The sequence below is a fragment of the Jaculus jaculus genome, chromosome 10 (genome assembly GCF_020740685.1).
Source record: "Jaculus jaculus isolate mJacJac1 chromosome 10, mJacJac1.mat.Y.cur, whole genome shotgun sequence".
NCBI classification, from domain to species: Eukaryota; Metazoa; Chordata; class Mammalia; order Rodentia; family Dipodidae; genus Jaculus; species Jaculus jaculus.
Window position 1 is genome coordinate 71,748,029 of NC_059111.1, and position 24,817 is coordinate 71,772,845.

A 24,817-nucleotide genomic window follows, 5' to 3' on the forward strand; every position below is an offset into this window, starting at 1 on the left:
ACAAATATTCCAAGAGGACACAACCATTGACTGTTTAAAGAGAAATCTTCTGTCCATCCAGCTTCTATTATGTACTCTTTCCTAAGGTTGATCACTAAGGAATTCATCACTAAGATTCTTCCCTACTTCCCACTTAATCTTAGAGTCTATGTGGCTCTTTTTAAATAAAGCAAAGCTTTAGCCATAAATATAGCCTTAGCCATAATTATAGACATGATCTCTTCTTTATAATTTATTAATTCTTTTATTAATTAGTTTTGTACTCAGTGAATACAGTCAAGTTGGTACCATTGTTAGGCTCATCCATGTCCTACCCCCTCCCCTTGGCCCCTCCTTGTTGCAGTATATGGGTCATGCCTTGTGGAGTTAGCCCGCAGTTATAGACATGATCTCTTTTGCTATGTCTCTTATCACTAAAAACTTATTTTAAAAATCTGTTTCTTAAAGTATTTATGGGACTTTTGGGTAAGATGGTGGCATGATGGCATAGGAGTCACACCAAACCAGCCAAGGGAGGGATTTAAGCAAAACTACAGCACTCTTCTTCTGAAAAGTGAAGGTGTGTAGGTTTTTATTAACCACAGCGGTGAAGCAGGAGAGACCAAGATCTACAAGAAAGGAGGAAACCAGCCAGAATCCCTGCTTTAAAGATGTTAGAAGTTTTAGAATACTAAAACATGGCCCACTTTGGAAATGTTAGTAGTTAAATAAAGAAAAAGACTATCTATTGTTTGGGCAACAAATTTGTCATATAATTCAGGTGAGTTCCAGTTGATTTATTTCAACACAAGGAAAGACTAATGGCAATTAAAATGGTAAATCCCTGTATAACTTTTTGTTATAGGACTCAGAGAGTTTAATGAATTGAGCAACATTATTATAACAAGCACAATTCACTTCTCCTCTTTGACTTTTGGACTGTGCATTAGTTTGATGGTATCTAACAAGCAAATCCAAGAAAGTTTATAAAAAAGTCCCTAGAACTGAAAACAATTTGAAACCAGAGTCTCAAAGTGGATCATGTTTATGAAAAGTATGTTTGTAGCTAATTTACTTCACTAGTGAGTCTGTGCTATGTCATGGATGTATGTGGCAGTCCACCATCCGACCGAGAATAAGAAAGGGTATTGGTCTTCTGAAGCCTGAGGGTGGTATGTGCCAAAAGCAAAGGCCAAGCCAAAGACAGAGAGGAAGTTAAGTTGGTTTAGAAAACATTAATAGTTAAATAGAATGTTTATAGCAAAACATGCTTGCATAAACTCGGATGCACAGAAATGCATTTTCTTACACTTCCCAGTGTTACTGGAGTTTTATCTGTTGTGACCTCATCCTGTCTGCAAAGAAGTTTTCAAGTAAGTGGAATAAAGCTCAATGGTATTGCATTGGTTCTGGTATGTAGCATTTTGGGTTTCTTTGGTTTTATCTGGACTTTTAGGAGTGTGGAGTTCATCACAGCCTCTTTCGGCTGGAGTTTGGACAGGGTCTCTGGTTTGGACTGGCTGTTCTTTCTGTTCTTTGTCTTGTGGAAGCTGATATCTGTCCTGTCACTATCTGCCATCCATTTTGTAGTGCCGCAGGCTCTGTCTGTCTACATCACTGGTGTTTTTACACCTTCTTTGAGTCATTGTCCAGCCTGGATACACAAGATGTTCTCCCATCCTACTCCGTGGACATGGTGCTGGAGGAGGCACCTCCTGTTTGAATACTTCCATTATTCACTATTATCTGAAACAACCCTTTATATGCATTGATTTGATTAAGAAAAATAATCTATGTCTTGTGCCCAACTTCTGAATAATCTGGTCCTTTCTTTGGGGTTTGTATAGATAAACCATAAAATATGAAAAAGACATTGCTTCAGCTTAAGTCATTGGTTTGAATATTGTACTTTGCTTGAATCCTCCTCTCTGTGATTCTTACCTAGCCTGCTTTAAAGCTATATTTTCACTCTTCTAATTTTGTCTTATTAAAAAGTTAATACTAAGAAGGACAAATGTGTTTGAAAGTAAGTAACAGTATGTAAGTAAAAATTACTGTGGAGTGGCCAAGTATTTTTGCTTGATATTAGTGCCTCTTCCCCTACTTTCTAAGTGCTACAAACATTCTCTGTTACAAGGAGCAATTTCTATTTGTTTTAATTACTTGAACATTTAAAGCCTTAGGTGTTAAAGTTAATTAAGTCTGAAGTCTTAATGTTAATTAAAGGTCTTAGAATACAATTTAAGTTGACATTAAAGAACAATTAAGTCTACTTAGTATTAAACACTTATTCCTGAAATTTTACTTAGAAAATGCAAATAAGATAAGTGTGGGTTTATGTGATTTATATCATTGCTTTAAGTTTATAAGAACAATATTTAAAGGTTTTCATTTTTAATTCAGTATAATCTCTGAAATCTTATAATTTGTGTTATTATTAATTACTTATCTGATCTATAAGACATAAATTATTTCCAATTAATTAGGCTCTTCATCAGAATATAAACTAGTGATACATGAACTAAAATGGTGTTTGAATTTGTTCCATAATTATATTTAATTTGTTCCAATGTTTACCATAATTAAGTATTAACTATTATAATTTTACATAAAATGTTTACTTCTAAAAGATGTATCAACAATGAAAATATTTATATATTAAATTGAAAATACTTGAATAATGGCAAAACAGCAGATTTTTTGCATGTGTATGTGGTATGTCTGCATGTGTGCAGGTGTGTGGGCACATATATGTGGGTGCACATACATGCGTGTGTGTGCAGTGGTCAGAGGTCAGCCACCAGTATCTTTTTTAATTGCTGCCCACCTTGTTTTATTGAGGTAGGGTGTCTCACTTGAACCCAGAACTCACTGATAAAGTTAGACTAACTAACCAACTTACCCCTTGTATCTCTTGTCTCCACCTCCTGAGTGCTTGAATTATAGGTTGGAAGCCTTTACCAGTATTAATATGTGTTCTGGGGATTCACACTCCAGGTTTCCATGTTTGCACACAAGTGCTTTATTTACTAAGTGGCCTTTCAACTCCCAATATAATAGAACTTTTAAGAATAGCCTGATGTTTATCTACTTATGTGTTTTATATCTTAGGAACGTCCATCAATTAGTTGAAATTCATTTTTCTCTCTTTAGAGACTTTTCTCCTTTTCTATAAAGGGAACATGACTTTTTTTTAGAGACAACTATGGAAATGCTTCCAGAACATACTTAGTGTAGAGCTTATTGATTCTACTTAGGCATTTATTTTTCCAATGATCCATTTCATTGCAAATATGGAAATGGATGTAAAGTGGTAATTCTTGGGGATTTTTGAATTAAATTTGAACTAATTCAGAAATCTCTGCTCTTGCATGAATTTTCTTAACTGCTGCATTTCTCAAACCAACATTTGCTTTACAAATTTCTTATTGTCCTTTTAGATGTTATATTGGCAATGTTCTGCAGTAGCCTGAATCTCATCTAAAATGGTTCTTTGCTGATTAAATTCTAGCTTTTCATTAAGCTGCCAATTTCAGAATCCAGTTCATTAAAAGTAGCAGCTAAAACACTGCTGTCATTAGGATCAGTGCTATCAGAGTGTTGTGTAAGTCAGTGACACAGTCAGACTCAGCAATTTGCTACTGTCTCTCCAAAGTGTCATGTAGACATGTTTGAATTTGTGAGATTATAACTTAGAATCTTTATTATGAGCAATAATTTAAAATGATATACTTAATCTTTTATTTGAAAATTATTTTAGGTTTATAGAAAAACTATCAAAATTATTTAAAGAAGTTCTATATATTCTTCACACAAATACTAAAAATGTTAACATTTTATCACACTATTTTGTTATTTTCTCCAAGTAAACATATCTCAGAATCATAAGTGTTTGGAGTAGTTCAAAATAAAGTAGAAATTTATTCCATGGTAGTCCTAAAACATTTATTTTCTATATAAGGACATTCATTTATATTACCATAGCATTATTATTAAAACAAGACATTGGTATAACCTCAATACTGCTATTTGATCTAAAGACTGTTTAAATGTTATTAATTGTTCCATTGTGGCCTTCATTACACATGAAAACAGTATTTCTTTTGTAGTACCAGATCCAATCCAGGTTTGTTTAAGGTAGGTTCTCAGTCTAGCCCAGGCTGACCCGGCACTCACTCTGTAGTCCTAGGTTGGCCTCGAATTCATGGTGATCCTCCTACTTCTGCTTCCTGAATGATGGGATTAAAAAGTGTACCACCATGCCTGGTTTTCTTTTCTTTTCTTTTTGGTGGTCCTATGAGTGTTAGTAATTCTCAGGTCTTTGCTCCATACAGTATCGAGCTACAAACATACATGTCCATACCCATTATTTATGTAGGGTGTCAGGAGTCATACTTGGAAGTCTCAGGCCTCTTCCAAAGCCTCATGCTTGAGTAGAAAGTACTCTTACCTGATGAGCCATCTGTCCACCCATGAAAAATATTTTTAAAGCACTTTATCCTCAAGACTTATATCATCTTTTTGAGGATGCCTTACCTTTGCTTTAGTGAGCAAACACAGCCTATGAGAAATTTTACCATACCTGTTTTAAAGAAAACACAAACAACTTCATACCCATTTGATAGACTGTTTTATACAGTCATTAAATCAGTTAGTTATGAAAGATTATCCCAAAATACACACTCAAGAAAATTTCTCAATCTTTCATAAATCTTCAGAACTGTCTCTAGGTCCATTTTTTAGGTCCATTTTTTAAAAAAGCCATTTGAAAAAAGGACCACATAGCAATTTAGGGGGTGGGAAATAAGAACCTAAAATATATGTTCTGCACTAAGCTTCATGACCTCATCTTGCAGCCATATAATCATCTGGCTCTGTGATTCTTGGAAAATCAGACATGAGTAAGGGACAACACTAGACTCGTTAAAGATCATGTTACCGTTTACTGAAGAAGGTAAGAGAGAAAGTCATAATAATGTATAGGAGGGAAAGGTGTCAGCAGATTCTCTCTATAGTAAGTTAGGAAAAAGAAAACACATTAAGTAGATTCTCAAGGTTAAGACTAGTACTCAAGAACGCATTTTTGTTATCCCATCCCTGACACTGAAAATTTTCTAGTAACAATCTATGGCTTCTAGATGTATGCCGTTGTCCAAAAAAAAGTAGGTTTCCATATGACTTTTTCATACCCTCTTAGATTTTGATTAGCCCTCCCCCCACCTTTCCTTTACTCAGTCTCTTCTCCTGCACTCACTTAGGTCTTTCCAGCCCCAGTAATCTGTTCTCTGACTTACATATATACAATACCATCCTATTAAGTACCCCCTCCCTCCTTTTCTTTCCCTTTATATCTGTTTTCTACCTTACTGGCCTCTGCTACTGAGTTTTATTCCAACTCACATAGAAGTCCAAACATTTGTAGCTATGATGCACATATGAGAGAGAACATGTGGCATTTGGATTTCTGGGCCTGGGTTACCTCACTAAGTATAATCCTTTACAGATTCATCCACTTCCCTGCAAATTTCATTTCTCTTTACTGCTGAATAAAGCTCCATGGTATAAATGAACCACATCTTCATTATCTACTCATCAGTTGCGGAACATCTAGGTTGGTTCTATTTCCTAGCTATTGTGAATAGAGCAGCAAAAAACATGGTTGAGCAAATATCTCTAAGGTAGTGGGCCAGGGATTGGATACATTCCAGTGAGTTGTTGGCCAAGGATGTCCCTGATACTCACCAAAACATTCCAGGCCATGACTGAGACTGTTGGCTTCCCATTAGGAATAGATGGTAAGACCCTATTGGTGAAGACTCCACATACTTGGGCGGGAAGGCCACTGAAAAATCCTGCTTGAGCTGAGCTGAAAACCTCCTCTCTGTGGACCAGCTGACAAAAATCTGGAAAAAGCTGCATTGCCTGCAGTTCCATGGGGGAGAGAGAAATCACAGTGGGAACACTGCAAGCTTTAAATTTGAGCCAATGGATGCAATAGTGACATGTCTGTTATGGGGGAACCAACCACTCTCTAATTGGACTGGAGGCCTGCTCCATGGGAGTGAATACATGCCTGACACTGAAAACCTATGACTGGGGAAGGCATGAGCCCTAGGAGTGTAACATGTGCTGTGTCTGGCTAAATGTATATGCTGTGCTCACCAAACTGCCCGGTAAGCACTTCTCTTAATGTTCATACCCATATATTAATGCTACTCTCACTTTTGGTTAGAGAAGTTTCTATTTTCATGTAGCAGTGACCTTGGAATGACTTAGAAGGTACCATAGTGCCAAGAAGGAGTGATCAGCACTGAAACATCTCTGTCACACCTTCTAAGGCTCAGGGTCCATTGTGGAAGAGGTGGTGGAAGGAATGTAAGAGCCAAAGGAAGGGTAGGACTCCTTACAATTCACTTCTCCAGATGCAAAATGGCCTGGATATCCATGACCCCACAGTGTCTGACACCACCTACACAAGACCATCATAATAAGAGGAAAAGATGATTACATCAAAATAAAAGAGAGGCTGAGAGAGAGAAAGGGTATGAAGGAGAGTGGAGTTGCAAAGGGGAAAGAGGATGGAGATTGCCATGGTTTATTGTCTGTAATTATGGAAGTTGTCAATAAAAAATTTCATAAAAAGAAAGAAAAAATAGTTAACAGAGGAAATAATAAACAGAAAAGATAGTAAAGTTTCTCAGAGTTGAAAAAAATGCATTTTTTGATATAAAAATTCAGTTTTTTAATTACCATGGTTTATTGTCTGTAATTATGGAAGTTGTCAATAAAACATTTCATAAAAAAGAAAGAAAAGATAGTTAATGGAGGAAATAATAAATAGAAAAGATAGTAAAGTTTCTCAGAGTTGAAAAAAGAATGCATTTTTGGATATAAAAATTCAGTGTTTTTAATTAGTAACAATCAAATGAGTTATAGCTGTACAATTAAAAAAAATGATTCATGTCCTAACTAAATGTTTTAAAACCTTATTGTATTAGAACAGGTACAATGTCCAATTTCTGAAAGACAAGAAATTTTCTTGAGTGTGTTTTTGGGATATTCTTCCATAACTAGCTAATTTAGTTTGTATAAAACAGACTATCAAATTGATATTTGTAGTATTTCCTTATTTTAATAGTTTTTTTTAAAGAACATGTTTCTTATCTTTAATTGTCTATAGTAATTTTAAAAGAAAAACATTCCAGTTCATTTTGAGAAAATTCACATGAGCCTGAAAGGATTCTCTGTGCAGCATTCCAGACCAAAGATGATCTTGAAAACCCCAGCTCACATGTACAGTTCCATTTGTAGTTGCAAGACAAGGAAGTGAGGGCTGGAGAGATGGATAAGTGGTTAAGGTGCTTGCCTACCCAGCCTAATGTACCTGGTTCGATTCCCCAGTACCCACATAATCCCATATGCACAAAGTAGCCCATACATCTGGAGTTTGTTTACAATTTCTGGAGGCTCTGGTGCACCCATTTTTTTCATCTATCCCCCCCCACTCTGTGTGTGTGTGCCTTCTCTATCTTTTCTTGCAGATAAATAAATTAATAAAAACATTTTAAAGGAAGTGATGTACAAAAAGGACTTCGTTATCTGCAGTTGGCCTTTCTTTTATGGATATGATCAAATACCAAGATGGGTTTAAAACCAGGTTTTTCCAGTTCAAAATCAGCAGTTTGGGGCTAGAGAGGATGGATCAGTGGTTAAGATACTTGCATGTCAAGCCTAACTACTTGGGTTTGATTCCCCAGTACACATATAAAACCAGATGCACAAAGAGGTACATGTGTCTGTAGTTCATTGTAGCTTCTGGAGACCCTGGCACACCCATTCTTTCTGTCTATCTCATTTCACTGTCTCTCTCCCTCTCTCTCTGTTTTCAAAGAAATAAAAATATTTTTTAAAGTGTGAAATTTGGGTCTAGAGAGATGGCTTAGAAGCTAAGGCACTTGCCTGTGAAGCCTAAGGACCCAGGTTCAACTCCCCAGAGCCCACATAAGCCAGATGCACAAGGTGATGCACACACCAAGTTAGTGTATGTGCACAAGGTGGCACATGAGTCTGGAGTTTGTTTTCAGTGGCTAGATGCCCAGGCTCACCAACTTTCTCTCCCTTGTAAATAAAAGTTTATAAAAAGTATGAAATTTAATTTTAAAAATATTAGCAATTTGAATCTTTTTTTTTTTCGGTCTTGATTAGTATAGTTCATCTTTTTTGTTGTTGTTGATTTTTCTTTGTTTTTTTTTTTCAAGTCAGGGTTTCAGGCTGATCTCTAACTCATTCTACCTCAGCCAACCAAGTGTTGGGACTAATGGTGTGTTCCACCACACCCAGCTAGCATATCTTCTTATAGACAAATAATCCTGTAACTAAAACTCCCCTCCAACCTCCTTTGGCCCAGATTTCTATGCAATCTAGGCTGACCTTAAACTTGTAGTCCATCTGCCTCAGACTCATGAGTGCTAGAATTTCAGATGTGTACCACCTTGCCTGGTTTGAAAGGAAAACATGTGAGTGGCCAACAAACACATCGAACAATGAGCTAATGCTCCACAAAAAACTTTACAGATGCATTCTTATGTGATCAAATTATTTAAAAAAACAATGAGGACATTTGCATAAAGGTTAGGACAGTACTTTGGGAGGGACAGAAAGTTATTGGGAAAAGACATAATGTTAGAGTTCCTCTGTGTGGTGGTTTGAATTGGCCCCTGGTTGATTCAGGAGTTTATTAAAAACTTGTAATTTAGATCTGCAGCCAACTGGCTGAAGGAGGTGTCACTGGGTGGATGATAATTGTTCAGCCCTAAGGTGTGGGGGTGAATTTGGAATTCCAGTCTAAAGATATGCAAAAATGACAGAGCTTTGCTGAAGTTCCTAAGTATGCTTGCTGATGGTGCCGGGGTGTTGGTGTGTTTCTCTCTCTGCTTGGACCTGTGGAAGCAGGCCACCTTCTGCCATGATAGAACTTCCCATGTTTATTCAATAGATACCTTCCCCCATAACCATATCTCATTCTGAAGTTCATCCCAGTGACTAATGCTGTCTACTACACTCTGTCATGTCTTTCTTCTAGGTCATGATATTTAATAATGCTGTAATAAATTTTTGTGTACTTTTCTGATATGTAGTTTCATAATAAAAGCCACCTCTATTGAAAAAAGAAAGAAAACACAGCTATCTTGGTAATAAATAAAAAAAATAGAATATTTGTAACCCTTTCTTTCAAAGTTGGTGACTTGCTTTGATGTATGAAATGTGACTTCCAGTTTCACCTTCCTGGAATTTGGTCCTGAGAAGGTCACATAAGAAAGTCCTTAGTCCTTAGGGGATGAGAAGACACGCAGGTGAAAACCAAGGTACCCAGTGATAATTGTTCACCTGTGTGACCTGTGACCAAGGGCACTGTAGATTTTTCCAGCATAGTATTCTCTCTGGATGAACAGTCTGCATGAGTGAGCTCATGTGAAACCAATAGGTGATCTAGTTTGCCAATCTGTTGGGAAGAAGATACAAATCTCTTTTAAAAATTCTTTAAATATGGTTAGAATTTGTTACTTGGCAATATCTACCCAAAGTACCACTATAAATGAAAATCATTACAAGTTTTAGAGCATAAAGCACTTGCTTAAGAGTTCAGTTGTTTTTTAAGAGTATAAAGGAACCTGAAGATAAGTCAGAGAGCAGCTGCTCTCTGTGAGTAGTCAGCTGGACATCTGCAAGGTTCTCAGAGGCTCCTGCGGAGCAGACATGTAAAGGCCTGCAGTGGTTTGTGAAATGCATAGAGAAGCTTTCAGAGACTCTCAGTCAAGTGCCATATTTTACAAAAATGCAGATGCAAATGTACCCAAAGTCAAACACAGCAGGCAGAGGACCACCTACAATCATGAGTTCCTTACAAGTCCCTAGGATGCTTCAGCCATAAGCATCGAAGGTTCCACACATCTCAGTCTCCTTCCTGGGAGGATCTCATATCCTCTAAATGTCACATCATCTCTGTATCACTGACAGGACCCAAACTGTACCACCAAACAACCTGTCTCAGCTCTTGACTGGGAGCAGAGTCTCAAAGGCAGTCAGTCATCTTGTACAATGGCTGGTATAATCCTTTTTGCAGAACGGCTGAATACTATTCCCCACAGAGATGCCCAGGTCATATTTCTTGGTTCCTTGGATGCATTAAGTTTCATGGCGAAAGGAATTTGCTGAGGTAATTATGGTTTAAATCTTTAGAGTGAAGATTATCCTGGGTACTTTGGATCACATAATCTATCCTCATAAAGGTAGAGAAGCTTCTCTCTAACCTAGCATAGAAAAGATGAAGCTGCAAGGGAACTCAGATCTGAAATGTGGGAATAAATTGGTGTATGGTTGACAGCTTCAAGATGGGGGAGCAACAGAATTAAAGAGGTGTAAGAGAATGGATATGCTGAAAGAAGCTTCCTGCTGACCCAGTGAACTGAATTTGCCCAACAACTTGAATTGTCTCAGAGAATTCACTCCTATTTAGGAAGAGTGCAGCCATCCACCTGGATTTCAGGATTGGGCTGTGCCATCCCTTAGCTGGACTTCTCATGTAAAAAATCATAAAAGTAATGAACTTGCCTTGTGTTGGGCCCTGAAAGGCCCAGGCATGAGGCCTAATGGAACTTCCTGAGCCTAGCTCAAGTTTGGCGACCTGTCTCTGGCCAGCTATGACTCAGCAGGATGCCTAATGGCTTCTGGCCTGCTACTTCCTCATGGTAATTGTAATTACCATTTCAATAGTTAAAGTTTACTATTGGCCCTTACCTCTTCCCCCATCCTAAAATCCCCACCTTCGTCCCCAACATGATATAGGCAACTGCTCAGAGTAATAAAGCGAGTTGTTCCTGCATTGCAAAGACTCCCGACTCAGTGTGGTTTTTCTCCGGTGGCCAGGAGAGGTTTCTGAGTCAAACGACTCTCATCATCCCCTCAACCCCTAAGGAGGAACCAGCAGGCCTGGTCCTTCCCTCGGCACTACCTGTGCAGGAAGGAGCCCCGCAGCCTTGTTCTGAGATGCTAATTTACAATAATGTTCTGGGAGCGATAGAAAACAAACACACTGACCTTTGGGCTTTGATGAGAATGAGTCTAGCTTTTCTGATTTTAGTGAAAGCTCCCAGCAGAAGCACAGCACTGGATGGTTCTAGCAACACAATAGATCTTCATAGTTGCCAGGCCCCTCGGCCCTGCTGGGTCTTTGGGAGAGACGCTAACCTTGATAAATCCTCAAAACCTGCTGTGAATACTTTTCTGGCACTAATTATGAGTTCATGTCAACCTTTTATTACAGTTTTGCTGCAATTTAACAGGCCTCTCACAGGTCATGTAGACATTTCTCAGTAGCGACTGATAGTTATAGAGAGGAACGATGATTCAATACTCAGGGATGAACTAGAAAAAGAAATGAAGAAATGGTTATGACCACCAGCAGACAACGGAGTTACACGTGTCCAGACTGCTAAAGCCAGTGGAAATCTATCACAGCATTTCATGGAGAGTGCTCCTTCCTTCCCAGACATGAATTATGAGGTATAGCATGCCGAGGTTCCATGTAGGCCTGAGTCAAGCGTAGGATTTTATTTATTTATTTTTGCTTACAATTCTCTTTCCTCCCCCTTTACAGAGATGTTCCTCTCACAAACTGATGATTGCATGCCTTCCTGATTAATTCTTTACTTCATGTAATACCCTCACAATATGTACTTTACCTCTAACTCATTACATCTATAAGTTTAGATTATGTTTTTGCTGCTGATTATTTAAACAATTCCTTTCTCACTTACTAGATGTTAAGCTCCCTATGGGAGAGTCATGATAAATTTTGCCCATTGTTATGTATTTAGTGCATGATAGTACTGGCCCCATAGTAAGTGCTCAGCAAATATTTTATTTAAAAAAAATTTTTTTGCTTACTTTTGTTTATTTGAGAGTGACACATGGAGAAAGAGGGAGAAAGAGAGACAGAGAGAGAGATAAAGAATGGATGTGCCAGGGCCGCCATTTCAAATGAACTCCAGACACTTGTGCCCCCTTGTGCATCTGGCTAACCTGAGTCTTGGGGAATCACCTTGAACCAGGATCCTTAGGATTCACAGGCAAGTGCTTAACCACTAAGCCACTTCTCCAGCCCGCAGCAAATATTTTAAATGAATCAATTGATACTATACCACTTAAATATAATGGATAATATGAAAATCCCTGATAGGAAAATTTGACAGTTTCTTCAATTCGTCATGAGTTTACTGAGTTTTGTGAGATGAAATATGCATCTTTGGAACTATTGCTCTAATTCACAGCATTAAATAGAAATTTTGGCCTGATTTAGAGAAACTTTATTCTAGTGAGTAGCTGGCTCATTTGCATAGTAGAGGAGTATTTGTTTTGAGGTTTTGCAGGTTTAGTGAGATCAAATTGAAAATTAGAGGTGAGATTATAGTGTTGGCATTCTCATGCATTGTTTTAATAAACAGAAAAACACCCCTAATAAAAATAAATTGACTTGTTCCAACATTAAGTATCAGCTGTAGAATTCTAATAGCAATAGGATATATGTTTGCATACTAAAAATTTTGCTTTTGTGATTATCAATAAGATAATGTAACTAGCTCTTCTAAAAAATTTCTGAATATAGGAAGTTTTTCTCCCCATTAATTTAGTGGATTTCTATTCAGCATATGGAATCCCCTTAAGCCCAACTTCCTTCCTTTCTTCTGCATACTCTGCTCTTCTGAAAACCTTTTAGTGAATAGCTGTAAGATATAGTGCATAGCAAAATCTCTTTGTAAATACTTTTATTTATTTGCTTCCTTAGCCAAGATGCAAAAATATTGCATGTTACTCTTTTGGGAGTTACAGAAAGAGCTTCTGAGAAGCCTGGTTACATAGCTGAGACAAGGTGGCACTGTTTTTCAGAAACAGTTTTATAGCACCAGATGGTCTAGTATATTCTCAAACAAACGTGTCACCTATAATTTGATGAATACCTTCCAAGGTAAAATAATTTTTTTCAGTAGAGAACAGATGGTATCAGTCAAAAGCATATCGAGACACTTTAAGAAAAACTTGATGGCTCAAGTGATTTACCCAACAAGATCTCCCTGTGTTTTAGGGCTTGAAATTTGTCATCTGCAAATAATTCAGTCTCATTTCCAAACATCACTCCAGGGAGAATTGAATAAAACATGTTTTATCTGATACTTATAAAAAAGATGGAAATTCAAAAGTTGTTTTCTGGTACTGTTTCCAATTATTTATTACATTAAGCTTAAAGAAAATTACAATGTTTTAGAAGAAAAAAATGATAAAATATGAGACTGTGTTAACAAGACTGAACTAAATTTTACCTTTAGTGAATTGGAACAGTGAGCAGTTAGATAATTAGGTAAGAACAGTTAGTTCTCTATTTTTATTTTGTTTTAAAGAGGCAAACATGAACATGATAGAAAATGAAGTTTTCTGAAGAGTTGCAGATGTGGATTACCAAGGAATATTTGGAGTCATTCATTTTGCTCTGGCATTTGTCAAGTGGTATACCAGGGCCAGAAACCCCAACATACCTGTGTGATGTAGTCCATCTAATGACATAAACAAGCGTAGATGAGAAGGAGGTTCAGTGAAAACAGGAACATTATCATATTTCTACATAAGCTACAGTGAGATTCTCTAATATTTCATTAAACCTGCCATATGTTTGTGAGTGGATGGGGCACTGCTTGTAGTTATAAAGGGACAGGAGTTACAGACTAGACTGACAGGGAAGAGTGTTCACCCCAGAAATGCATACCTAGTGCCATGACACACAAGTGTCTACTGCTCTCTGGCTGCCACATTTTGGAGGGAGGCCACAGCTTGGGTCGATTGGAAATGCCAACTATTTTATATGTTTTAGATTACCACTACTATTTTCAGACTCTTAGCATTATAGGACCATTTGCAATCCAGTTTCCCAACACAGACCTCAAGTAATTCTGTTTGAATACAATGGGATTTGAATTTTGCTCACACGAATAACACTATTGATCATGGGAAGCCCTTTCACAATGCCACAGAAACAACTTTAAAAATAAGATAAATTAAAAAACAAAGACAAGCCTTGAGAGATGGCTAAGTGGTTAAGGCATTTGTCTGCAAAGCCAAAGGACCCAGGTTCAATTCCCCGGGACCTATGTAAGCCAGATGCACAAGGCGGCACATGCGTCTAGAGTTGGTTTGCAGTGGCTAAGGCCCTGGTATGCTCATTCCCTCTCTCTCTCCCCTCTTTCTCTTCTCTTTCTGTATATATCTGCTTCTCTCTCTCTCTCTCTCTCTCACGCACACACACACACACACACACACACACTCTCAAATAAACAAATAAAATATAAAACTATTTTAGAAAACAAAACAAAAATGGTGTTTTAAATGATGTTGGAGAGGATGCTTAAAAAGTAAAGAGAAATAGATGAAAATAAATTCCACAAAGGGCTGCACCTTTCTTTGTTGAGTTCATGATTATCAGCCATTTCATTGTCTGATCAGATAGGAAAAATATTTGTCTCAGTCATTGATGAAAAAGTATGAGTCGTACAATAATAAGTCAGTGTAACTGATTCAATCTATGGAGGATGCAGACTATTGGTCATAAAAGTGGGGACTCGGTCATGAATTCACAAGGAGGGAGAGTGAAATTACTTTCAGTTTCTTAACACTAAGAAGAACTTGCTATGGCTAAATTGTGTATCAAAATATTTATCTGATCAATATATTTCATGTATTTGGAGCAGCAAACTATAGAGCTAAGCTAAGAATTTATAAAAGATAGAACTGAATGAATCACCCATAGCTTTTTATGATTAAGAAGATGGACAAAGGCTTTCCAGATTCTGAAACAAAAATGCCAGGATACATATGTGCAAGGAACATGTGAACAATTGACCTCATATAGTACAGTCACTTTTGAAATTTAAGTAATCAATTTTTAACTTACCTGCCAGGTGGGGAAAAGACAACTTTCTTGGGAGAGGGATGATATTATTGGGCTCAGTTTATAGCTTGTTGGTACAATGCTTGGCTAACATGCATTTGGTCCTAGGTACAACCTCCAACACTGTGGAAATAAAAATAAGGTGCAGTTATTTTCATACTTGCTTACTAGGAAATAAATGTTATGACAATGTGAAAATATAGAGTAAAATGACTAATAATCATGACCAAACCTAGACTCTCAGCTAATTCATGATTAAAATCAGACTCCTTATTAAATCAGGCATTGTACATAGTTAACAAAGACATTGAACATTTTAAATGTGTTTAAAAATTTTAAAAAAAGCCGGGAGGGGTGGCGCACACCTTTAATCCCAGCACTCTTGGGAGGCAGAGGTAGGAGGATCGCCATGAGTTCAAGGCCACCCTGAGACTCCATAGTGAATTCCAGGTCAGCCTGGGCTAGAGTAAGACCTTACCTCGAAAAACAACAACAACAAAAAACCAAAAACAAAAATTAAAGAAAAAGATTAACAAAATTAATGAAAGCATTGAATATTTTACCATATAAGCAGAGTATATAAAATCCAATAAAATTGAAATTTACACATTAAAAATACTTTAGCAAATATTAGACTACACTTTGGGTAGTTCAACAGCAAACTAGTTACAATGTGTTTTCATACTCTGGATTCTGCAGTAGAAGAAGGTCATTAGTGGAAAGTGTGACAAAAACCTGAACTTTTGTGAATGATAGTGAAGGAGAATAGGAGAAAGCTAGCTTCTTTTAGGCAGCTTTAGTTAGAAATTGAGATTGAGGCCCACAGAGAACCATGAGATGCTGCCCCACAGGCACCTTGCCCTGAAAATGAAACTCTTGGTAGGAATGGAACTCATGTCTGATGGAGACTGATCTCTATCACCCCTGCTTCCCACAGTCTAGCATGCTACCTAGATAAACAGCCCAGGTGGGCTGGCCATAGGGTCCTCCCTCCAAATCTACAAACCAATGGGAGTCTTCCCCTTGCATATCTGAGTCTGTCAAAAGAATACATTTTCAATCAATATAAAGACTGCCTCTCTCCCCACTCTTTCTCTGTCTGTCTCTTTCTGCCTGTCTTTCCTTGCTTAGGTCACAGGGATACCTGTAAGTCCAGCCTCTACCTGTATCCAGTCTGGATGGTGATTTTTTTTTTTTTAATCAGTTCTTTGTTAAAAATAGAACAAGTCCCAAAATTGGAGTTTATAAACTTGTGGTACCCTTCCTGAACCCAAAAATTCTGTATCAGTAGTATTAATATTTTACCTTTAAAGTGTCCTCATGATTATATAACATACCAATAGTAGTGGAATCCGGGTGAAGACCATGTTACATAATTTAAATATGAAGCTACTAAAATTTACTTGAAAAATAAAGAAGTTCTTATATAAGATCTAAAAGTACTTGTCATCAATAGGTGCAAACTGTAGAATGTGCTAAAGAAAAGTTTTGATTTTCTGCATCCCTGGGTATCAAGCCTAAAGCTTTTCATAAGTACACTCTCTACCACTGACATACCTCCCCAACTCTAAAATATTTTATTTTATTATCTATTTATTTATTTGAGAAGGAGAGAGACTGGGCACAACAGGATCTTCAGCCACTACAAACAAATTCTAGACACATGCGTCATTGTGCATTTGGCTTATGTGGGTCCTGGGGAATTAAAACTGGGTTCTTTGGCTTTGCAGGCAAGCACCTTAACCATCAAGCCATCTCTCCAACCCTACGAAATTCTTTTTTTTTTTTTTTCAAGGTAGGGTCTCACTCTGGTCCAGGCTGACCTGGAATTAACTCTGTCATCTCAGGGTGGCCTTGAACTCATGGCAATCCTCCTACCTCTGCCTCCCGAGTGCTGGGATTAAAGGTGTGCACCACCATGCCCGGCAGAAATTCTTTACATAAGAAAAAAGGTGCCTCATGGATGATTAGAATTACAGGAATAAATAAAAGACAAGAAGAAGTATAAATATAGAAGTAAATATAAAAATATTTGTTGGGCTGGAGAGATGGCTTTGCGGTTAAGCGCTTGCCTGTGAAGCCTAAGGACCCTGGTTCGAGGCTCAGTTCCCCAGGTCTCACGTTAGCCAGATGCACAAGTGGGCGCACGCGTCTGGAGTTCGTTTGCAGTGGCTGGAGGCCCTGGCGTGCCCATTCTCTCTCTCTCCCTCTATCCTCCTTTCTCTCTATGTCTGTCGCTCTCAAATAAATAAATAAAAAATGAACAAAATTTAAAAAAATATTTTTGAAATAAAGTACTGTAAATATCACTGAAACTTATAAAATTTAGATGCAATATATGTCACTATAATTGTCAAGTGACATAAGATGGAATTAAACACAATGCTATTGTATTATTTGGAAGTTATGTAAGTACTAATGTTTGGGAATTATTTTATGAAGATAAATACATAATGGTACTCTTTGGCACAAAAATATGTAAGAAACAAACAAAATGAACCAAAAGGAAGCAAACTTGTAAATTTGACTAGGTCTAAAGGAGGCAGAAAAGCACAACAATAGGAACAAAAACCACAAAGGCCAGAGAGAAATCCTTATTGAAATGTTCTTTAGTGTGACTATATTAGTTACTACATGTGCATCAATGCTGTAAGACAAATAAAAGCAAAATCCAAATACATACTTTCTAAAGAGATCCTTTTAAACTATGAATATAGATTGCAAATAAATGGATGAAAGAAAATATGTCATACAGGACTAACACTATGAAATTTAATGTAGTTGTAATAATATCAGGCAGAATGCTATAAGACATATGGCTAGATATAAAATATCCTTCCTAATGTAAAATAGTGAATTCAGTAGCAAGCTGAAATCATCCTGACTTTGAATATACTTCAATCTATTATCTATCTCTATCATATTTTGTGGTTGTTACTAATGACTACTATTTTGATAAGATTTTGTAAATGCTCTGTAAAATTTCTGTAATGTGAACTTTTCCATGAGCTCTAGAAAGTGATCATTAATATTTTAAGTCTTCAACATATTGATATATCTCCTGTTTAGTATGTTTTATAACAACTGTCACATATTCAGGAAGGGACAGTACCATCATAGATTGGGTATTTGCAGGACTGGAGATGGACTTAAAGGAGAGGGAGTTATGATTTGGATATAAAATGTTCCCAGAAGCTCGTGCTTTGAAGCCTTGGTGTCCAGTTGGTGGCAAAATTGAGAGGTGATTATATCATAAAGGTACTAACCTCATTAGTGGATTAATACATTGATAGTGTCACAGCTGAATGAGCTAGTAAGAAGTGAGGTCTAACTGGGGGAAGTAGGCCACTGCAGGCATACCCCTGAAGCTGTATCTTGTCCTCAGCTCCTTCCCCACTTCCCTAGGCCATGCGGTGAGCAGCTCTGCCCTGTCATGACCTCCATCATGATGCTCCACCTAACTGCAGGCCCACAGGGATGGGACCAAACGACCAAGAGCTGAAACCTCTGAAATGCTTTATCCTTTATGTTTACTTTCCTCATGTACTTTGTCACAGCAAAGAATAACAAAGACTGTTTTTTAGGAAGAGAATGTGAAAAAGTCACTCAATATGCGAAGAGCTGGTAATACATATAAAACAGTTATTTGTTTAGAATCATAATTTGAAGTCCAAGTTCTACCTTGGCAATGAAGTTTGTTCTCTCCACTGCAGGGAATGCTGCTGAGCAAAAGTCAGCAAAAAATCAGACCACGGTCATGCCCTCATTCCGAGAAACCTCTATCCCGTGACTTCTGAGTCTAAGGCATCTTGGCCCACTTGCCCCAGTTTCAGACAACTCTAAGGTACCAGTGCACCTCCTTGGCACACTATGGATGAGACTGAAGACTTCCTTGAGATCACATGCAACCGGCACATCCTGGACCTGATTGAGAGCTACATTGACATCATAACACAGTTCCATGGCCTGCTCTGGACTTGACTGGGAACTTCATTGAGATTGCAGCATCCAGGCATTTATTTCTGTTCAATATGCCTTCTTTTCCCCAGGAATGTTACTTCCAAGAGTTCAGCTAATGTTAGTTTCAGAATTTGTTTTAAATAAGTAGATTTTCTTTTTTTCCTTCTTATTTCCTCCCTTCCTCCTTTCTATCGCCTTCCTTTCTTTCTGTCCCTATTTTCTTTTCTTTTTTCCTTCTTTCCTTTCTCTCTTTCTTTCTACAAACTGCATCCAGACTTGTGACTAGTCTGTGAGGAAGTAGAAGGCTGTTCACTGCTAGAGACAGAGAGAAGACCTGGAAAACAGTGTTTCTGCCCTGGGGTGAGAGTAACTGCCACTGAATTTCATTGCAGTTCATGACCCAGGGCCAGACAATCAAAGTTTGACCAAAAGGCCTGGGGAAAAACTCATTAGGGAGCTATTTCAGATATGTAAATCTTAAAGTAATTCTTAAAAGACATCAGAATGTGCTTTGAGAGCAGCTAAAACCCTACAAGAGTGGGTGAGGACTGATATATTGCAGCCACATCTTATAATCACTCATTGGTAAGATCTAGGCATAACAGTTAATGGACATCTTGGTGAGAAAACAAGGGTAGAAGATAAGAGGAAGTAGAAGAGTGATCAAAAGCCTCACAAAGCTTTTGGAAAATGTACACATTTTAATTTTGCATTCTTTGAGTAGTTCTTTATTTCCTGAAGGTTGGAAAGGAGGATAGAGCTGGCATCTTGTGAGGAAGACAAGAGTTATGGGAGACAATATCTCTATCCCTGAATGAAATTTCCTCCAGAGGAATGTATATGGGAAGGAGCAGGATCTGCTTGATTATTGAAGGAAGAATGTAAGGAATATTATATTTCTCTCCACCCACCCTTACAAAATAGAAGGTATAGACTACCATGGATAATTGGAGTGGTCACTAAAAAAAGAATTATAATAACCATACAAAGAAAATGGATTTAAAAGTTAAAGAGCCAAGAATCTCATAACAAACATGATTTATATCATTTTTTATCATGGACTAATTGTGGACATTTAAATGAAATTTTGATGCTTAAAAAATCATGGAACATACTAAATGTAACCAAAAAAATGTTTAATAAGAATATACTAGGTAGGCTGGAGAAATGGCTTGGCAGTTAAGGCAGTTGCCTGTAAAACCAAAGGACCCAGGTTAGATTCCCCAGTACCCACATAAAACCAGATGCACAAGGTGGTGCATGCCTCTGGAGGCTTTGGTGTGCCCATTCTTTCCCTCCCTCTCCCTCTCTCTCTCCCTTCCTCTCTCTCTCTTTATCTCTCTCTCTCTCTCTGCCTCTTTCTGCCTCTTTCTCTGAAATAAATAAAATAAAATAAATTTTAAATAAAGAGCAGAGTAAGTATTCCACAATGTGTTGGCTATAAACAGGACATAAAAGTGCTATATTCTTGATCTTTGTGAGTTTCACTCTAACCCAGGCTGACCTGGAACTCACTATGTAGTCTCAGAGTGGCCTCAGACTTATGGTGATCCTCCTACCTCTGCCTCCTAAGTGCTGGCATTAAAAGCATGTGCCATCATGCCAGGCAGAAGTTACATTCTTGGGGAAGAGAAAGGAAGACTGATTTAACAGAAAGGCAGTACTGCTTAATCTGTTTGTACCTTGCATATAACAATATCCAACTACAAAAAAAAAAGAAGAGCTAGTAAATATGTATATGTAGATTTAGCTGCAGGCCTCAATGAAGGTTCCCAGCATAGGACATTTTTATTCCTAGCATGATATAGATCTCAGTGCGTACAGACTCATTACATAACAAGGCTTCCTTGTATGGAAACAAAGAAGAGCCAAGCCAAGACAATAAAACTTAAAAATGAATAGGATGGTGTGCCTTTTCCATGATGGCAGAGACATAAATTGGGGATTTTATGGTGGTATATTGTGTCCTGTAAGTTTGTGAACTTATTTCAATGCGTATCAAGAATGAATGTAAGGTTGATATTATTAGTTTGAACTTTTGCTCAAAATATCTGAAACTCTATCCATATTGGATGACATATTAGATCATACTTGTATTTTTAAAACATTTTTATTTGTATGCATGTATGTATGTAAAATGTATGTACATGTATGTATGCATATGTGCTTGTGTACATGAACTTGTGTGGAGGGAAAAGGACAGCCTTGAGTTTTCTGTCCTCTCCTTCCATGTTCTTTGACACAGGGTCTTTCTTGTTTTTGCCACTGAAATGCCAGTCTGGCTGGCCTATGAGCTTTGGCATTCTCCTGGCTCTACCTCCCCTTGCCATGGGCACTCTGAAATTATAGAGGCATGCATTTCCTTGCATTCTACTTTATGTAGGTGCTGGGAAAGATCAAACTCAGGACCATAAGCTTGTTAGCAGCAACTTTAACTGCAGCCATCTCTTCAGCCCAGGTTGTAATTTTATTCATCATGAATGTGGGCTTAGAAAATTACTCTTTACAGAAATACAGACATCTAGAGTTTATATCTATGATTAGAAATGTTGAGGTCATGTGATTCCTTGAGATCACTGGCTTATAGCCTTCCCTGACTTCCTGGTGATGCTTGCTTTGGTCCAGCATTTTGCAGAGCTTGGTATCCCAGGTCTGTTTCTCTAAGTTGCTGATTCATGCTCTTGAGATGGCTTTCTTTTTTAATGCTTTTGTCTCTACAGTGCTGTCCTTTAAAAGCAGTAGAATTAAACACTGTCTGTATATCCAGTTTAATAAGAATTTACCTAACTCTGATTCTCTTAAAAAAAAAAAAACAAACTTTTCTATCTGTCCCACTATGTTCTGTATATTAATATTCTTACACAACAAAGATTTTTCTTTTTAAGAATAGAGTTTAAGTAACAGGAAAATAGTGCCTTGAGAAAGATAAGCAAAGACTCTAGAAGAAGCAGACATAAACTTTAAGACTATAATAGTGCAGCAGGATGATCATCAAGAGAGATAAGACTGTTCCACCATCTTGGACAGTACATGAAGGGATATGTCCACTGAGAATTAGAGTTAGCTGCTTGTAGTAGAAAGCACTAAAATATGCCTTAACTAAAGATGCATTATGTTGCAGTCAGCTCCACATTGTTGGCATGAACATCTGACCAGACACAGTTTATAGGTGGAAGGAATTGATTTCAAGTCTACAGATCCTGAGGAAATCCCATCAATACCAGAAGAATCTATCTCCCTTTAACAGATCCAAGTGGAGTAACCACCAACAGCCAGCATGACATAGCATAGCCAGTTCCCACTGCTCTGTCCACACCATGGCTGGAATTTAGATCCACCCCTAGTGACACATCCCTTCTAGCAGGAACCTGCTGGATAGGGGTTTAAGTACAAAGTTTAATCACTGGAGAAATGGTTTAGCCATTAAGGCACTTGTTGCAAAGCCAAAGGACCCAGGTTCAATTACCTAGGACCTATATAAGCCAGATGCACAAGGTGGCTCATGCAACTGGAATTCATTTGCAGTGGCTGGAGGCCTCTTTCTCTCTCATAAAAAAATTTAAAAAATAAAATAAAAGTTTAAAAATTGACTAAGTCTATGGGGGCATGAAAACTATCACATTCAAACTACTACATTCTACCCTTGTTCCCCATAGATTCACAATGCAAATTGTATTTAGTTCAACTTTAAAGGTCCCATGAGCTTTTTACCAGCTCCAAGACTGTTCCAGAGTCCCAAGACTCATCTGACATTTGAAACTGTCTCTTAATTATGAGTCATATAAAATCAAAACTAATTACTGTCTTTCAACACATAATGACACATAATAAACATTTCCATTGCAAAAGGGCATAACAAGGAGAGATTGGACCAACATAAAATCAACAACCAGTAGGCAAATATCAGACATCTGTAGTTCATGTCCAACTTCCATAACCAATGACAACAGTCTCTAGATTTTCAATTTCCATCTCTCCAGCTCTGCTGAGTTGCCAGAGGAAAACATTTTATCTGAAGCCATCCACTCTCCATGGTAGCCATTGCATAGTCCTGGTACATCCAAAATATTTTTGGGTGTCCATTGCAAACCAGGGGTCTCCAATACAGGATTTATTTCAACCCTGTAGCTCATTCCACATCTTAACAGTGGTTTCTGGAACTTCAGACAATGGCATTACTGGTCTCTTACACAGGGACCTTACCCTCAGGACAGTGTTTGCCCTGGGGGTCTTGTCCTGTCTATAATGTCCTGTCTTGTTATCTTGTCTTGACCACAGGAAAGCTGGACTGCCCTCCAAGCTTACTTTGGTTTAATGGTGACCAGAAATTGACCTGGGGTACTCACCTCTTCCTGTGGGGAGAATTCCACTGCTCTCATTATGTGAAAGGTGCTGATCCCTTTTGGGGGATTATACTGGCAGTTGCACTAAACTCCTCCCTTTGAGTTTGTCGGTTGTTTGTTCTCACCTTTGTCAGGGGACTCCCAAAATTGTCCCCTTTCCTCCTGGATTAACTCCCTCTGCCTGGATATCTATGGCAGTCATTGTAACTGCTCAGATCACTTCAGGGTGAGATGGTTGTCTGGAGTTTATATGAAAAGTGCATTTGATGTGTATGTGTGTGTATGAGTATGTATGTGGTTCACAGACCTAAGGCTATGGAGTGATTTCTGTCCTGAGCACTGCATGCTCAGCAAAGCTTTGTCTCTGTGTCTCTTCTGCAGCGCCACCACAGTGGGAAATTCATGGTGGGGGAAGTCCTCCAAGCTCACTGTCCTGCTGCATCATCAAAAACAAACCATGCTGGGAACTTCCGGTCAAGATGGCGACTGCCTAGCTGCACTACAGACAAGAAGAAAAACAAAGGCAAGTATTCAAGGGAAATTAGAAATTTTTTGCAAGAGGGAGGGCACAGATTAGGGTAAAAGAGGGAACCACACACCCCCGCAACCCATGCCCATCACGCCCCGCATGCCCCTCCCCCTGCGCGCCCCACCCTCCCTATCCACAAGCAGCAGGCCCGCCCTGAGCGCCCCGTAGCTCCCCGCGCCCTGGGCGCCCAGGCGTGCCACGCCCCACCCCCCCACCCCAACGAGCCCCGCACCCTTAGTACCCTGCACACTGCGGCGTCCCAAGCGTCCCGCGCCTCCCGCATGCTCCCCTGCGCCCCCCTGCACGCCCCGTGCCCCCCCCGCATGGCCAGGTGCCCTGCACACCCCCCCTGCACGCGTGCCACCCCCGCGACCATGGCGTGCGCCTCGACCCCCCAGACCGACCAGAGCGCCCCACGCCCCCCGCCCCTCCAGGGCACCCCACCCAGAGCCCCCTGAGCCCTACTGCCTCCCACACGCCCCACCCTATTTGCCCGGTGCCCCAGCGCACCCCATGCCCCCCCCGCCGCGTGCCCCACTCACACCATACACCCCGTCGCACCCCGGGCCCCCCGTCTGCTCACCCGCCCATGCACCCTCCGCACATCCTCCGTGGCTGTGCTCTGATCGGGCACCCACCAGTCACACCTGTCAGCCTGCTGCACTGAAGCTGAGAGCTCCTACCTCGCCCTTGTTCTCGGATCCTGTGAGTAGACCAGCCACGTGGTGCTTGGTTCGCAGGCCAGAGGGGGCCACCCCTGCCGTGAATAGGTGGCTGCCAGATCCCCTGCTGCTGTGCCCACATCACTTGCCGCCGGTCAGCCTCTGCTGTGTCTTGATTCCGTACCCACATCATCTGCCTCTCCACTACAATTGCACGTGCAGTGGGCCCACTCCCACAGCAAGAGCCACACAAGTCCACACTGAGTCACTAGTGCCAGCGCAGGTGCCATCCTCTACCTGTACATTGCCACCCATCCCCCACTCCCCTGAGGCGGGAGAGCACAGAGTG

The 24,817-nt window shown here is 39.1% G+C and overlaps 1 long non-coding RNA gene across 1 annotated transcript in view; it reads right to left on the bottom strand.

Annotated features, from left to right (window-relative positions):
* Nucleotides 1-23,658, bottom strand: part of LOC123464003 — a 43,847-nt gene extending 20,189 nt beyond the window's left edge. The window contains exons 1-2 of the long non-coding RNA XR_006639295.1: nt 23,585-23,658; nt 14,978-15,097 (exon numbers count right to left, since the gene is read on the bottom strand). This is a non-coding gene — a long non-coding RNA (uncharacterized LOC123464003). The remainder of the gene's footprint in view (nt 1-14,977; nt 15,098-23,584) is intronic.
* Between the last annotated feature and the right edge of the window lie 1,159 nt (nt 23,659-24,817).